Here is a 16866-nt window from a genome sequence, read left to right as displayed (position 1 = left end):
CAGGGCCCTGGGCTCATGACCTGAGCCGAAAGCAGACACATGACTGAGCCACCTAGGCACCCCCCAAAATTTATTTTCTTACCATTTTGGAGGCTAGAAATCCAAAGGATAAAAAGGTGAATGAGAGAGTGTTGGAGAGTTTAGTTTGTGGTGAGCATTCTTTCCCAGGCTTACAGATGGCTACCTTCTCACTACTTTCTCAAGCGGCTTTTCCTCTGTATGTGCATGACACTCTGGTGGTTCTTCTTTTTCTTATACAACTCCAGATATCTTGGATTAAGGGCTTACCCTATGACCTCATGTAACCTTATTTATTGTCCCCTCATAAGACCCACCTCCAAATACAGTCATACTGATTAGAGCTTCAACATAAGAATTTTGAGGAAATACTATTTAGTCCATTGCAGTCTCCATGGACTGGACTTATTATAAGCATCTGCTGTGACTCCCTATGAGCTAGTCTCCTCAGCTGGCTAACCTAGAAGCCTCTGATTTATGTGTGTATAACTCCATGCGTTTGCTCCTGATGCATGTACGGTGTTTTCATGGTGTTTGCACATGCCTGAGTACTATACTCATGGTCATAGCATTGATTGTGACACTGGGCAATCTACATAACCTTTTTAAGCCTTGCTTTTCTCACCTGTAAACAGCCATACCCTTGCCCACCACCCAGGTCCATTGGAAGGATTGAATGCAGTGTCATATACAAAGCATTTGGCCCTGTTTAAGCACATGATTGACACTGATCAAAGATTGTTTCCCCTCTCAAATCCCTGCCTTCACTTCCCTTCTTGGACTAAACTCTGGAAAATGAGAATTATGCCTTCTCCTTCCTCTCCGTCTCCCCAGTAAAGACTCCTATTCCAAAGCCTGCCAGAGAGAATGCCTAACGGCAAAGTGGGATGGTAGAGTAGATAGACCAAGTCAAAAGAAAAAAAAAATAGAGCAGTGTGAAAGGAATCCTTTATTGCCAAAGAGTGCTGCAGAGTCTCTTTTTCATGGCTGCAGCCAGGAGCATTAGAGAAACTTTTAACCAGGAATAGACCATTCCCACTGGTGGAATACAATTTTGTTAGTTGTTATACCAGTCATTCATGAGGAATATCTTTGCTTTTTTCTGGATCATTTACCTTGAGTTGGTAAGATGCAAAATGAATTAGCCTGGAGGACAGGAGTAGGGGGATATGATTTGTATTAGTATTTTTTGAGATATGATATTGGTATGCAACCATAATAACCAACACATTGAAAAGTTAATTCAGCAGGAGTAATTCTGAGAAGTAATGCAACTTATTTGTCACTAAGGAGGACTGCATAGCCAAGTGATTTCTTTATGCATTTTAAAGTGTTTTTAAACCCTTGGGTAGCTATAGTCAATTTTTAAACATGTTTCCTCATTAATTTTCAATTTGTAAATGTACATTGTACAGGAGTGTTTTAATCATCTGGGGAGGCTGCTTCACAGATGGCTCTTATGTGACCTAAAATTTCAATGATTATAATGAATCAGAATGGATGATGGTAAACTTGCTTGGAGATTTGCTGATTGTCAACAGTTTTACAGCTTTGCTGCTGTTCTTGAGAGTTTAGTGCTGCTTAAAAATGAAAGGAAGTCAGTTATAATGGCGCTATTGGGGCAAGAGTTTCCTAAATGAAATAATGTTGGTTGGCTCCTTGCTCTTTTGTGTGGAATTCTTCCCAGGGAAAACACACCAATGGAATTATGATAACATGTTGAATCAAATGTACATACAGAATGGTAAGTCATTTCATGCCTGTTATACTACCTGTTGAAGTCCCAATTAAAAGACGAGAAGGCCTAAAACCAAATGCTCTTTTGAATTATTTCTGCCAGTGTTCTAATTTGGCACCAGAAGTTAAGAATTGCCCGGGCCAATGATTTATCAGGTGTTAAGAAACTATAACTGTTAAAAGTTGAATTTAAAATGCATCTAGAAACCCAGAGCTCTAATCAACAAATCCATTTATTATGCCTCTCTTTCTGTTTCTTCATGCTAGGATCATGTGTGCATTCAATCCAGACCTTACCATGAAGTCTGCACTGGTACTGTGCACAGAATAGACCCACATGTGTCCTCATTTCATATCTCTGTGGCCTTGAGTGAATTAGTTGGCCTTTCTGAAGAAGAGGTAGTTATCCTTGCCAAGAAGAAAGGTTGTAGGGGTGAAACAAGAAGTACTCCACAAATAGTATTCTCTCTCAGTATCTTGCTATCCTCTTTCTGGGTAATGGGTACCTTCCAACCCTGGCCTCACTGCATGTGTTTAGGCCCTATGCTTTCCAAAGAGCATCCACTATTAATCCCTGTTTTCTCAGATTAACAATTCTCAGGGACCTGCCTTTAGCTGACAAATGCCTGCAACATCTTGATAGGGGCTCCAAGAGAAGAGCCAGGAGTAAAATAATGCCAGAATATTCTCTATCAGGTTGTTAGAAGCATTCTGATAGGAGTCTCACTACCAAAGTGAGACACACAAAGTTTGTCCTATGGGAGTTCTGGTAGGGAAAAGTCACTTCCTGTTCCCTAGTTTGGAGACTGTTTACTCGGTAGCTGCACTGAGCATGATACTTAACACCAAAAGTCGACAGGGCTCATCTTCAACTAAATTGTGAATCATTAGCGTTTGTCTTTTCTGCCCATATAGCAACAGTGTCCTGTTATCTAGCCATCCAGTGCCTTGCCTATACCCGTAACAAATTCAGTTAGAAGAAAAGGGACATTTCATGAACTTAATGCAATTTGGTTGATTGTGTTACTCCTCCCAGAGGGCTTTTCATTTTAGCGAGGATGAAGCAAAATGAAAAGCCAGAGGAAGGAAACACCTACTGGTGGAATAGCAATATTAGGCCACTAGCAACAGTTGAATAGCTGTGGCTTCTGGATCCTGAGGAAGGTCATCTCCTCTGACCTGGCTAGGGAGACTGTCCTATAGAACCAGCTATGTTCCTTAAATGGCCAATATGTGGGTAAAGGCTAGCATTTGGATATCACAACCCACATTAACCAGAACATACAGTGAAATTGCCCCTCTGTTCCCCACCCCCACCCTGTTTCTTTAGCAGGCTGATTCAGGAGAAGTCCACACTCATTGTCAATGGTGCCATATAGTTTGTGCTGCCACTCACCTCTCTCCCTCACCAGGTGGATGCCACTCCTGCATCATTATCTGCTTTTCTGCTGAGCACATACATAAACCCAGGATCCTTTTCACCCCAACCTCCTAGGCAGCTATTTTCGTCCACCAGATTTTACCAGTATGATGAGCTGTATGTGCCTTCCTCTGGTTATGCTTTGCAGATCCTCAATAGAGTAATCTGAGGAAACCATAATGTCTTGCATTTTACTGATGGGAAAACTCACTTTAGAGAGGTCATGTGGCTTCACAAACATTACCCAGATGGTTCACTGCAGAAAGACAGCTTAAAATGAAGTTTGACTTTTCCAAATCCTGTACTTTTCTACTGTATAAAGCTGTCTCCCTGAAACATAGCTTATGTTGTTTTGCACACACTTAAGTATATGTAAACGCAAAGGTCATATTGCTTGGGCATAGCTTCTTTCACTTAAAAGCTCTTTATTTAGTAGAGTGCTTGGAGGTGAGGTTCCTGTGTCGCCTTAGCAAAAGTAGAACATATGTGAAATACCTCATCATATCCTTGCCTTTGAAAACCAGCCTTTAACTTATGGGGACACTGGTCAGTGAAAAAACATACTGGTCTCAGTGATGGCAAGGTCCAAGTGAGCCTTTGTTTTAGAATTATTCCATGAAAGGCATTTCATATGGCCTGCCATATTGAAAGAAGATTTTTGGCCAGATATACTGCCCACCAGAGTTTTTTGTTGTGCACAGCCTCTGGTCCCCAGACCACCCCTGCATTGTGACTAGGGGGTTAAGGGGATATAATTCCAAAATGTTTGGTATTCTGAATTCCAGGAAGTGGCCAAGTGTTGCATAATATTCTCTGCTCTTCCAAAACATTCTATTTGACATGGAAATATGTGCTCTTCTCTGGATGTCAAGTTGGTCTGTGTGTAGTTCTTCAGCCAAATAACTCAATTCATGGGGAGCTCTTCTGAGAACTGGGTTGGTATTCAAAGGGTGGCCAACTCCCCAGGGCAATCCTGGCTGTCTGCCATGATGTCTGCTAAATGCTTTCTTTACTTCCCTCACCACGTCTTCACTTTTCATCAGCTTAAAATCTAACTCCAACCCTGTTAGCTTATCCTTCTTTGTCCTTATCTAGCCTAGCTTGCATTAACCCTTCCCTTCTTTAAATTAATATAGTATGCATTTTGAAAGGCCTGATGCTTATGGTTGGGTATGTGTATACTGCATCACTCTAGAGGTGCCATTCACATGGTAGGTTTTTATCATTGTTCCTGCATTGTTTCATGATATGGTAGTAAAGTGCCTTGAAACAGGGCACTTTTTGCTAAATCATACCAGGTACCTCACTGAATAGTAGCAGAGCTACCCACCAATGCCATTTGTCCAGACAGGCACTAACAGTTGTCTCATTCTCCATTACAAAGCATACTCCTTGAGGTCTAAAAAGAAACAATCATTGACTGCTTATCTGTTTGGTTGCCAGAAGCTAGCCTGGGCAATACATTACCTCATTTAATTTTCATAATCATCACAAACTATAGGAATCATCTAGTCATTTTAGAGATTAAACTACAAGTAATTTGTTTAAGGTCATGAAGTTGATCATGTCTGATCAGTGATTTGATGACTGGTCTACCTGATTTCAGAGTCCCATCTTCTTTACTATATAGCCCGCTAACCCCCAGTACACATGGCTCAGGGCTCATCCCTCTGAAGATGCTTGATACATGTTATTAGAATTAAGTGGTTAATAGATTAGCAGAAAGCAGTCCATGGGGCTATTTGGGGCTTTGCTGTATTGTTGGTGGAGTGCAACCTTTTCCCAGGTAGTCGGCAAGGGAAAAGGTACTGACATGGCCCAGCTAGGGCTAGCTAGAACATCAGTGTCAGGACTTGCTACCCATTACCATATCTTCAGAATTTTCTATCTGCCCCTGGGTAGAAGGGTTCTACTGTAGCTCTATGATGGTCGATGGGAGACTGGTAAACATTGACCACATCATTTCAGAAACTCCCTGTGAGTCCAGAGCCAATTGAGATGGAGATGAAACTTTGAAACTACTTAGAGGAAGGGCACATAGAGATCTTTTAGACCCTTTTAATATTCAGCATCTCACATTTAAAACATCTAAGCAGTCTGGACCTGTGGGCAATCCAAGGCCTACCTGTGGTAGAGAAATGAGTAGTCAGCAGGCTACAGTGGAGAGGCCTGAATGAAGCAGCAGACTCACATTCCGGTGCAAGCCCTGCCCCCCTCCTACTTTGTGCTCCAGGGAGAGTCCCGTTATCTGTCCACATTTGTTGAAACATCCAATGGAGAAAGTAATTTCTTCCCTAATCTCTCAAAGGAGATATTTTTGTGTAGCACTGTTTTGAAGGTTGTACGATGATATATACTTATCACTGTACTACTCTGCTACAAACATTTAACCATTCAGTCCATCATTCAATGACTCTTTACTAGCATCTATTCTGTCCCAGGTACTATTGTAGCACTGAGGATATCAAGCTGAGAGGGAGCTGAAAAGGGTACATATGACCCCTGCTCTTGAAGAATTTACATTAGAATGAGGGCAGAAACATGACACATGAGAAAGAAATATACAATATAATTTCAAATAATGATGAGCGTTTGAGGCAAGAAGGTTAATAGGGCAACCTTGTGGGGCCATATCTGGCCTGCTGCCTGTTCTTGTATTTCCCATAACTAATATTGGTGTTACATTTTTAAATGATTGAAATTAAAATACTCAGAATAAGAAAATTTCATGGCACATGAAATTATATTAAATTTGAATTTGGGTGTCTATAATAAAGTTGGGCTGGAACACGGCCATGCTCATTCAAAGGTAGAGTTGGGCAGTTGCAAGAGAGATCATAAAATATTAACTGTTTCGCCGTATAGGGAAAGTTTGCTCATCATTATGGCAGAAAGCAATGGGGGTATAATTTGACTAGAGTGGATCATCATTATGGTCATCATCATCATTATTATTTTATATCTTCTACCTGAGTAACCCCTGATCAACTGCTTAACTCATCTTTGTCTCATTTGAACTGCATCAACTTTAAAGGCCATTCTTGCTGGATTCTGTGACCTTGGAATGATATACAGTCAGGTGTCTCTCTGTCACTTATATTTGTTCAAGCACAGAAACGTTTTTATCCTACCCAGCGGTGTCCTACAGCTTACCTACGTTTTTGCATCCCTTATTCTGTGGTTAGATGGTGTGTGCCAACAGATGTATCAGTCTAAAGGAAAACATAATTATGAAGGTAAAACCGTTACAAAATAAGGTCATTTGCTGAGCCAAATATAAATTATATTTGGATCACCTATTGTTTGGGATTTTCTGCCTCAGTGCATCCCCCATTAGACAGTTAATCAGGAGCCGGCTGTGCCTGAGACTGGAGTGGTGTCTTACATATGAGTTTGGTAAAGGCTGGCTGGTGGAATTATTAGCCTGATGCCATCCATCAGGGAGGCATCCTGTACAGCTGTCAACCCCCAGTATTGAGGTGTGTTTAACACAGATGTTGGAGCCTTCTCCAGGCAGATTCCCTGGGGCAAGGAATATAGCACAGTTTACCCAATAGGAAAAATGCTGAAAGTCAGAAAATCACTTAAAAAGGCAGCAAGTATATGCATTTTGTGTGAAAATCTGGTGAAGCTCTCTGCTTCTGGGGTACAAGTCTAACTATATACTCTTAGAATCCTCACACAGGAACAATTGTATTTTCAATTTTTAATGACTGATACAATAATTAATGGCAAGCAAAGCTATTTGTTAAAGTGTTAATCACAGTAGTATTGACATACATTGGGAAAATAGCAATACAGACATGGCAAGAGCTATTTGCATTCAGTAAATTATTCTCCCTTCGCATATGGATTAGAATACGTACTTCAATAAATTGCAGATCCCCTAGGCCTGTGTAGTCGATGGATTAGGAGTCATCCATCCACTCCTGGATCAGGAGTTGACAAACTACAGCTAGAGGGCTCTGCCTGTTTTAGTAAATAAAGTTTTATTGGAACACAGCCACAGTCAATTGCTTATTTATTGCCTAAGGCTGCTTTTGCACTACAGTAGCAGAATGGAGTAGTTGCAAAACAAACCATCTGGCAAGCAAGCCCAAAAACATTTACCAGCCAGAAAAAAGAATACTGACCCCTACTGTACATTACTATTTCTGCAAGGATAAGGATGGTATGTTCAGGTATTTAAATCTGAGTGTATCATGGATATATAAGTAGTACTTGATGAAAAGTAGGAAAATAGGACAAAGATGTCCATGGGATTCTGGTATATTAATTCTGCTACTGCATACAATTCTGAACTAACAGAGTTGGAGAATATTTTGTTATTTATGCACATGATTTTTTAGCCTCTCGGGCCATCATTTCTTTTAGCCTACTTAATTTTTTTCAGGGCAAACTCTTTGAGTGTTTATCACTGTTTTATTATCTGCATCATCAGATGTTTTTGAGTAACCCGTTTCTGACAAGCACTGGGCAAGTATCCAAGAGCTTCATAATTTGAACATATAGAAAATGCTCTCCTCTAAATAATCTAAATTGCTCTTCTGCCCCTTACGTATATCTATCTTTTCCTCAGAGAACATGGAAAATATCTGGTGATATCTGCTTTTTGCTTGAAAACTACTTCAGACATATTCTTTAATGCAATAGGAACTACATTCCTATTGCATTAAAGATTCCTGAATGACAAAACAATGTTGACTTCAGTAAATTAGATCCAGAGTTTTATCCGTGTGTGTGTGTGTGTGTGCGTGTGTGTATGTTCCTGTGTATGTACCTGGGGCAAATTCTTTTTTGTATTCATTTTTAAAGCCTCAAAATGCAGCCTCAAACATACAGATTCTGCTAGACTATGTTTGCATAAAGTAGATTTTCTTTATTCTAAACTTTTCATGAAGTACATATTATGGCCATACCTGCTGTCACAAAAAAAAAACAAAACAAAACAAAAAAAACTTTCCACATTTAGAGTAGAAACAGAAAAGACAAAAAACGCTGTAAACATGCTCAATACAGTATCCAGTTAGAGTAACACACTTTTTGAGAGAGGAGAGCAGGCAAAAACACCAAAATTGAGGAGTTGAGAGTTTGCATTGCCCTGGGCTCCTATTCTCATTAGCCATACTTCTCACAGGATTGACACTTCTAACCTGCCTTGTCAAGGAGTGGGCTAATGCTTGAGGGGCAGAACCAAATACCACTCTGCTGTCGTAAGCTTGGGAAGATGTATGAAGGTATCCTCACGGTTGATTTTTGCATCATTGTTTCTATGAAAAGTGTCAGTTCACATCTTTATCTTACTAAGAGCCTCGCTGAGGAAATGCGTTACTGAGCTTTGTGGTTGACCCCATATGCTTTGGAGAGTTGGCTGATCTCATAAGCTTGGCATCATTGGAAGATGTGTTTACACCTCGGGAAATGGGCTTTTCTTTCAGAGCTGCCTGCAAAACTGAAAGTAATAAGCAGCTAAAGTAATGAGATCAGTGTTTGAGGTAGCAGTGGGTGTCTGGGGGCCATTGATACTTACACATGATTTGTTAGATAATGGGGTAAGAGCTGAGACCTGACTCAGGCTTCATGCTTTGTGAGCTACCAGTTTCAATGCTGTTTCTATTCCTCTCAAGGCCTTCCCTTTCTGTGTCAGCTGGCCCTTGTTGGCCTTAGGATCATTTCATTCATTTTTTCAACAAATGAGTAAATGTATTTGCAAGGTGTGATTGGGTGTGCTTTGAGATGCTATGTGTGCTTAGGATAACTGGATTGGTTGAGAGGGTGGAATCTACTCCTAGAAGAAGACATTATTAACCTGAAACTTGAAGAAATAGATGTAGACAGTGAGCTCCATTTTCTGAAGATCTGAGCTTTCAAGGAACCAAGAATTTGCAAGATTCTGTAACCTAAACGCTGGAACAGAAAATACCAAAATTAACTGAACTAGTGAAACCCAGACAACAATCTGAAAGCATCATACTGAGAGAGAAAGGGAGACAGAGAAAACAACTGCTCATGAATAACATGGCACACACTAAACACTTTTTTTTAAAGATTTTGTTTATTCATAAGAGACACAGAGAGAGGCAGAGACACAGGCAGAGGGAGAAGCAGGTTTCATGCAAGGAGCCTGATCCGAGACCTGATCCCAGGACTCTGGGCTCATGCCCTGAGTCAAAGGCAGACGCTAAACCACTGAGCCACCCAGGTGTCCCTAAACATTTGGGTTTAATGGAAGACATGTATAGCTCATTGGGTGATGTGTCCTGTGGAGGACACCGTTGCTAGAGAGAGAACAGCATTTGCAGAGCACAGCCATGTGAAAGGGCATGGTCTGGGAATGGGAAATAGTTCTGGAATTTTGAAGGAAATGAAAAAAGATGAGGGAGATTATAGTACCCCAGAAAGAGTTCTGGAACTCAGTGACCAGAGTTTGGATCCTGACTCCACAAGTTAATTGCTGTAGGACCTCTTTGAATAGAAAACTTAAACTCTCTGTGCCTCTGTTTTTCCATTCAGTTGGAATATGAAATAGGCGATCAGTCTGTTTGTAGTGGCTAACACGTATTAGGGACTCAGTATGTGTTTATGATGATGATGTTGAGATAGATCATAATAAATGTCTTGTGGTTCAGAACAGAGTTTAGGAAACATTTTATGTAAAGGGCCAGATAGTAAATGTTTTAGGCTGTGAGCTAGCTACAGTCTCTGTTACAAATTCTTAACTGTGCTGTTACAGCATGAAAGCAGCCAAAGACAAAACATAAACAAATGAACACCGCTGTGTTTCAATAAAATTTTATTTACAAAAATAGGTTGGGGGTGGATGTGGCCACCATTTACTGATTCCCATTTGAGAATATGGAATTTGCTCTGTATGTTACATGTTCATATGTGTTACAGCATAGTGTGTGGGGAATTCATTAACAGCTCCTGCTGTAATAGTTGAGGAAGCAAGTGACACAGATTTCAGAACTTAAAAAGAAAGCTCTCTGAACAAAGTGGAGGAGTTATCAAAGTGTGTGATTGTGGGTGTATGGGGGTGTAGTGTGTGTTAGTATTCATAGAAGTGAGATTAATCTAAAGGCTACTGACATACTTTAGAGACTATAAGGACTTGGGATAAGACTGGGCATTGGAAGTAGAGAAGAACACTCAGGAGACCATGTGTTTGGATGACATCCAAGTGTCTTCTGAGTGATAGAAAGTACAACTATTGGAGGAGTAGGCTTGGGGAAGAGGCCATATTCATGTGAGGACGAAGTGATTTTCAAATAAATTTTCTCACAGGCATTTTGAGTTTCAGAAGAGACAGTCTATAGATGCAAATGTAGAAAGCATTAATGAAAGGCTAATCCAATTGAGAGGGAGATGATAGAATAATATATGTGCAAACATACTTTAGCTCATTTATTCATGTATTAACATAATATCCCTGGCAGTTCTGGAGATTGGGAGAAAGAAATTTTAAAATTTTGGTTCAAATCTACAGCATCAAAGACTCTTTAACAGTATTTTTTTAATGTCAGAGTGCCTTCCACTTGGGAAGTGTCGACTTTTAGTTTAGTCCCTTATCTGGAAGAGTCTGGTCGAAGCTAACGATTGCCAAGAAAGTATCTTTATGCTGGACCCATAAGCCAGACAGAAGGACCTACTTTATGTGAACAAGTGGAGAGTAGGAAGTAGAAAACAAGCTACACAATACTTAGACTATATTTCTTTAATGAAGAACTTATGAAAAGAGCTCTATTTCCCCTGGAGGGTACATATTTTACATAAATACCATCTGTATATGGATGGTCTCACCGACATACCCACCTAGAATTTCACCTGGTTCTTCATTTGGTGTATTTTATTCAGTATAAATGACTCCTGTGTGCGTGTGTGTCTGTGTGTACGCGCACAGGCACGCAATGTGTCCCCAGCAACTGATTCCAAAAATGACTTGCTGAGATGCACAATTCTGGCTGAGCTGGCACTGATCTTTGATGTAGGTGGATTTCTGCTGATTTTTAGAAAGCTTCATACCCCAGCCCCCTGTGAAATCACAGCTGGCTTTTCCAGGTCAGTTGGCTGGAGGTTAAGGGTACCATCTGGGGCCTTGAAAAATTGGGAGTCTGACTGGTCCGCTGGGGGGGATTGAATAGGCAACATTGATAGTTGGTAGTCACTCTCACTCTCCCGAGAACAAAGTAAAACTCAAGGTTCCAAATGAGACTTCAGCTCAAAACCCCAGAGTTCATGTGTCGTGTATCAGTGCATATCTGTCACTTTGCCTCTGATTTTGTAAACAAGGACAGATCGTGATTACCATTACTTGCCTATTTATGTCTAGTGTCTAATCTTGGCAATAACCTTATGAAGTTGTTATTTTTGTCCACCTTATTTTGAGAAAGAGGGCATATAGAGAGATTGTTACATAGCTCCTAAGTGGAAAGGCAGGATACAGACAAAAGTTAAGAACCTGAACTCTTAAGCAATTAGACAGGCTCCTTTTCCTCCCACTTAAAATTACATATTATACAAGAATTTGTTTCATTGTTCTTATTTTGAGAATACATCATTTTAAAACATTTGCTGACCAAACCCTGACTTGAGGTGTTTTCTTTTACCTGAAAATAAACATTTTTCTAAAACATTCTCTATCTTGAAATTTGTATGAACACATTTAAAATAAATGGAGAATCACTGGTTATACAGGGAGACCAAAGCCTTCTAGGGGAACTTATCACTGACAGGGAGAAAATCTAGGCTTTCTGAGATGATTTACAATGGCCTGAAAAGAAAGTTTCCCTTCCCAAATAGCTCTTTCCAAACTTTGCTTTTCTAAATAGCAGAAATTAGAAACTTTATGAATTGGTCTTACATTTATGCTTCCTTAACTTGCATGAAGACATGATTTGTTTAGTTTAATAAGACCTTGATTGCAGGTATCAGCACACAAGCGTTGACTGAAACTGGGTTCCTTTTGGTAAAATGCAAGCTGTGTGAAATTCATGGGAAAATGCAATTACGTACTAATTTACTCAATGCCACTGGCTTTAATTAAAGTAGATCATATTTCAATGAAGCAAATTCATGGTCCTCTTTAACAAAGGACGTAGAAAACGCAAGGTGGAAATTCACCATTTTTCCTTTGAATATTAACTCAGAGCATGGTTAATCTTTAGCAGCTATTTAAGAAAGTATCAGGGCAAAGGCCTTCATCCCCACTGGAGAGGCATGCAGGACCCCTGCCAACCCAGCTTGTCTGCATCAAAGCTCCAGCAAAGCTTGATTCAGGGGCCCAATGAGGGCATCTCCATTCATTATCTTTATCTGCAATTCTTCACCATCAACCATCTCACCTGTCTCTTCACCTATCTCTTTGGATTGTCTACTTCCCAGGCTAGATCAAAGATAAAGACTGAGTTACATGTAAACACAATACACAGCTTTCATTTTTATGAGATCAGATGCTTTAGGTGGCAAGTGACCTGAAGCCTGAAAGTAGACAGGGGCAAGGTAGTTTTCGTGCTGTCATTCAAGACCAGCCTTTATCCAACCTGTGTTCACAGGCTGTGGTCTCAGGTTTGGCTCCTCATGGTGACATAATGGCTGCTGCTATGGTTGTGGGCATCTCATAGAAGCCAAGAATGTTTGGCAAAGACAAATGTCTCTGTCATGCCTCTATCAGGAAGGAACTCCTCTCCTAGAATCTCTGGCTACCACCTTAACACATCCCATTGGCCGGATTGGGTCATATGCCTACGCTTCAGATGGATGGGGTGGAAGAGGCAAAGAGCTGGCAGGTTCTTCCATCAAAGAAAGCATCTGGTGGAGGAAAATGAGGTGGCTAGAGAATGGTTATTGGATGAGCCAAGACACATGTCTGCCTTATCAAAGTCCATTGTTAGTTTTATTATGTTCTTGTAGGTGTGGAAGGAACTATTGGGCAAAGGAACCATTGATTTTGTTAACTATAGAAATGTATTGCTCAGCTGATATTCATAAATAAGGGCACATGAATTTCGTGCAATATAACTATTTGCTTCTATCAGGGATTCCTTAAGCCTTTAGATTTTCTCATACTCAATGTGAAATGAACCCGAATAATGTTTAAAAGCATTGGAGACAGGTAGTCATCTATAACTAAATTCTTACATGCTGTCAGGGGAGGAGGGATTGAAGTTTTAGTCATGGGAGTACTGTGATGACGATTCTTAATGATATTTCCAGTGGACCATGTAAGTCAATGAATTTAAAGTGTAACAATTTATACTAAACAAAGTTAAAATGTGGCAAAGACTGACTATGTTTTAATATGCTATAAGGAAATTAAAAGCCTCTGGCACTCTCTAAAACACTAACCTTTGGTTTTGACTGAAGTGCCCATTACCCACAAAAGGTTTAGTCAATCACTGTGCTGATAACACAGTGGGTAATTGCTAAGGACTTGCATTGCTGAGGACTATTTTTAATCCCAGTCTTTTTTTTTGAACCAGACCAGTATTCCTCAGTGCTTTTTAAATAGTCATTTTAATATGTCTGATAATTTGTACTTCCTTTCACAACTAAATTGACTGATTATGGTCAATAGGCTTTCATTCATTAAGAGTAAGAGCTTCATATAAGTTTGCTTAGCTAACCATTTGTAAATAATTTTCAGTATAAATTTTGTGAGTACATAGAATTCCACTGTTTTATTTCGGTTTTAAGAAATAAAATACCATTTCTAGAGAGTAATATTCAGATTATCCTAACATCCCATGAAAACCTCCTTTGGGATACCCTATGGTCTAACAAGGATGTGGATAAATAGAAATAGAAAGAAACTTTGTTCTCATTGGATCCCACTCTCTCTTTTTAAAAATGATGAAGCTGAGATTCACAGGATTTTTTCTAAGAGAAAGACTTCCATGGAGATTAGGCAGATGCCTTTTAACCAGCCCTTTCTAATTAACTTCCATGCCTGGCATAGGTAGGGCTATGAACATGGCAGTCACTCAATAAATATTTGCTATTTTGGTAAACAGGATATTTAAAGGTTTTTGTATTTTCTTTTCTTTGGATGCTAGATATATGGTAATGATTAAGAAATCATACTGGGCCTGAATCATGATGGCAAGTAGTACTATGTAATTCCCACCAATGACCTTGTATTTCAGGTCTTCAGTTTTTATTGTTCTGAGTTAGTCTTAAGGGCTAATACTTAGACTTCTCTATTTAATCAGGTTGTTTGTAATTGATTGGTGGAATAGTTCCTTCAGAAGAGGAACCATTGACATTTGGTTTAATTGCCTTGGAACAGTTACGTCCCGTGTGCCTCAGTGATGGGCATCTTGGATAAAACTAATATAAATAAGTTGAGTATGCAGTATGAATCAAATGCCAACTTTAGATTTTTTCCACATGGTCCAACATGCCTAATGAAGGCATCTATTCTCTGGGGCATGTGGAGATCCAAAGGTATGGCTCTGATTTACAGAAAATGCTGAGTGAAACCATTTCACATTCTGATTTAGTTTAAAAGTTAAACTCTGCTTCAAAAGCAACTTTAAGGAAATATTCATCTGTTAAATGAAAACATCGGTATGTTAAAGGAAAGGCCAAGCCATTGAACACTGCAACAAGACCCCAAAGACTCTTGGATTAGAATTTCAGCTCTACCATTTATTACTTGTATGACCTTGAATAAGTCATATACTTTCTCTATGCCTCAGTGTGTTAATATGTATAATGAGAATAATAATTATTATTAATTTTACCATCTTGACATGGATTTTGAGGAATGAAACAATATAGGTGAAAAATTTAATAGTATAATACTATATAAATTCTAAGGAATTATTATTAATACCTAAAGAACCACACAGCAGTAAAAAAAAAAAAAAAAAAAAAGGTATTGGTTAATGGGTGGCTGTTTTCTATAGTAGGAGAGAGCTAAGAAAACCAAATCTATCCTAACTGCCTCATTTTGACCTGGTGTCCAGTGGAATTTATTGATTATCCCAGGGTCCCATGGGCAGTGACAAAGCTAAAAATTGGGGCCTCCAACTTTTAATGACCTCTTCCTTCTTGATCACCAGGTTGCATTTATCAAAGATAACTCATAGGGAAGATGAGTGCTATTTTTCAAGGGGAAAAGCTAATCATGAACCAACCTGTAGTTTACTGAATATCCAGTGTATGGTTAGCCTGGTGGGAAATAAGTGTTCCTCTGCCCTGGAGTTGCTGTTAGTCCATGAAGAAGATCAGACATGCCCCTAAGAAAGAAATGTGATAACAACATAAATGTTTAGGCTGCACACTAAAGAAAGCACTGTTGAGTGGTGAAGCAGAGTGGTGTGGTAAAGACAGAGCTAGAGCAGAGGCACTCAGTTCTCTGGGCTCAACTACAAACTCAAGTTTGGGAAAATGACTTAATCCTCCAATTGGACTGATAAGAATCATACAAGACACTTGATAAATTCACACATTACTGACTTGTTTATTAAATTGGATGAGTCTGGGTTGAGAGCTGAGACTCTCCATCAGTCTTTCCTTCCTCCCCCTCAAACTTAGTGTGTAATTCTTACTTGCAGGCATGTTTAGGAAATGAATATTTAACGGATATAATCTAATTGGGCCTATTTTTTTCTTAGTAAAATTTAGATTGTTCAAGTGTTTCAAGTTGTTTTCAGAGTCGATCTGCTTTACATATTGATTTTTCAGCATATGTCCTTTTTTGTGGAATGTGGCCCAAAGCTTTGCTCTCCGCGGTTGGCAGAGAGCTGCGGATATAACCTGAATTCAGTAAATGTCTGCTCTGTGAGTTAATAATAGATAGATAGTTGCATGAAGTTGATTAGTTATAGGGATAGCCATAGATATCTGTGTAAAAGTTGATGTTGTATTTGTGTGTGTGTGTGTGTGTGTGTGTGTGTGTGTGTGTGTGTGAAAAGACAGTACAGTCCCTGCCCTTTGGTGGCTTACAATGAATGACATTGAAGAATGAAGACTCACACCCCAAGAGAAAGATGCAAGGAGAATATCTCTACTAACTATTTAAGCAGATTCTAGAGTCATCTTACCAATTGGTGCTTCCCATCATCCAGGACAGCAAAACACTTCACTGTGCCTATGGAAACTAAAGTTAATCACCTTCAAATGGAATGGTCTGAATTCTGTTGTTTCCAAGGGTGGAATGGTGAATGTCCCACCACCTCCTTCCTTCTGGAGACAAGGTTGCTCTCATACATTGTCCAGTTAGCCCTTACATGTGAAAAGAACAGGGAAGGGCTTACCTCATGACTGCTTTCTGCTTCCTGTTTAATTACAATGGGCAACTTTCTTTAAATAGTGTAGGGCCTAGAACTGGGATTCCCTCCACTCCAGCTCCCAGCCATTTCTTTCTCTTCTTGCTGTTTTCTGTAGAATATGGAGAAACCAAGTTATCTCTATAAGCTTCATGAAGAGAAACAAGATAATGGAACAGGCGAGTGCTAAACAGAATGAAAGATATATTGTGAGTTCAAAGATTATGAGAATAGGACACAGAAAGAATGAAAAGGCAAGGAAGTACATCTATAGCTCCTTTGAAGAGAAAGGGTAGCATTTGAGTGGTTAGAGGCATAGAAAAAAATACTCCAAATAGGAACCAATTTTGAAAGAAGTCCTAGAGACATTAAGAAGACTTGATATTCAATAGGAGTTTTTTAGAAACTGGTCTGTACATA

General features: G+C 39.5%; 1 protein-coding gene and 1 long non-coding RNA gene across 9 annotated transcripts in view; one reads left to right on the top strand and one right to left on the bottom strand.

Moving 5' to 3' along the window:
• The window catches only part of CTNNA2 (catenin alpha 2), a 1086013-nt gene that overhangs the window by 554135 nt on the left and 515012 nt on the right, over window positions 1–16866 (top strand). The window lies entirely within an intron of this gene.
• Window positions 994–16302, bottom strand: LOC112664288 (uncharacterized). 2 transcript variants are annotated; one of them, XR_004806168.1, is made up of 5 exons: window positions 16222–16302; window positions 15313–15414; window positions 12036–12152; window positions 6329–6387; window positions 994–1164 (listed from the first exon to the last, which is right to left on the bottom strand). It is a non-coding gene; the product is annotated as an uncharacterized LOC112664288 (long non-coding RNA). The 2 variants fall into 2 exon arrangements; XR_003139623.3 differs by lacking the exons at window positions 994–1164; window positions 6329–6387 and adding an exon at window positions 10885–11298.

Source organism: Canis lupus, chromosome 17, assembly GCF_003254725.2.
Source record: "Canis lupus dingo isolate Sandy chromosome 17, ASM325472v2, whole genome shotgun sequence".
Taxonomy (NCBI): Eukaryota; Metazoa; Chordata; class Mammalia; order Carnivora; family Canidae; genus Canis; species Canis lupus.
The sequence above is the reverse complement of the archived record's forward strand: the minus strand, read 5'-3'. Positions and strand labels throughout refer to the sequence as shown.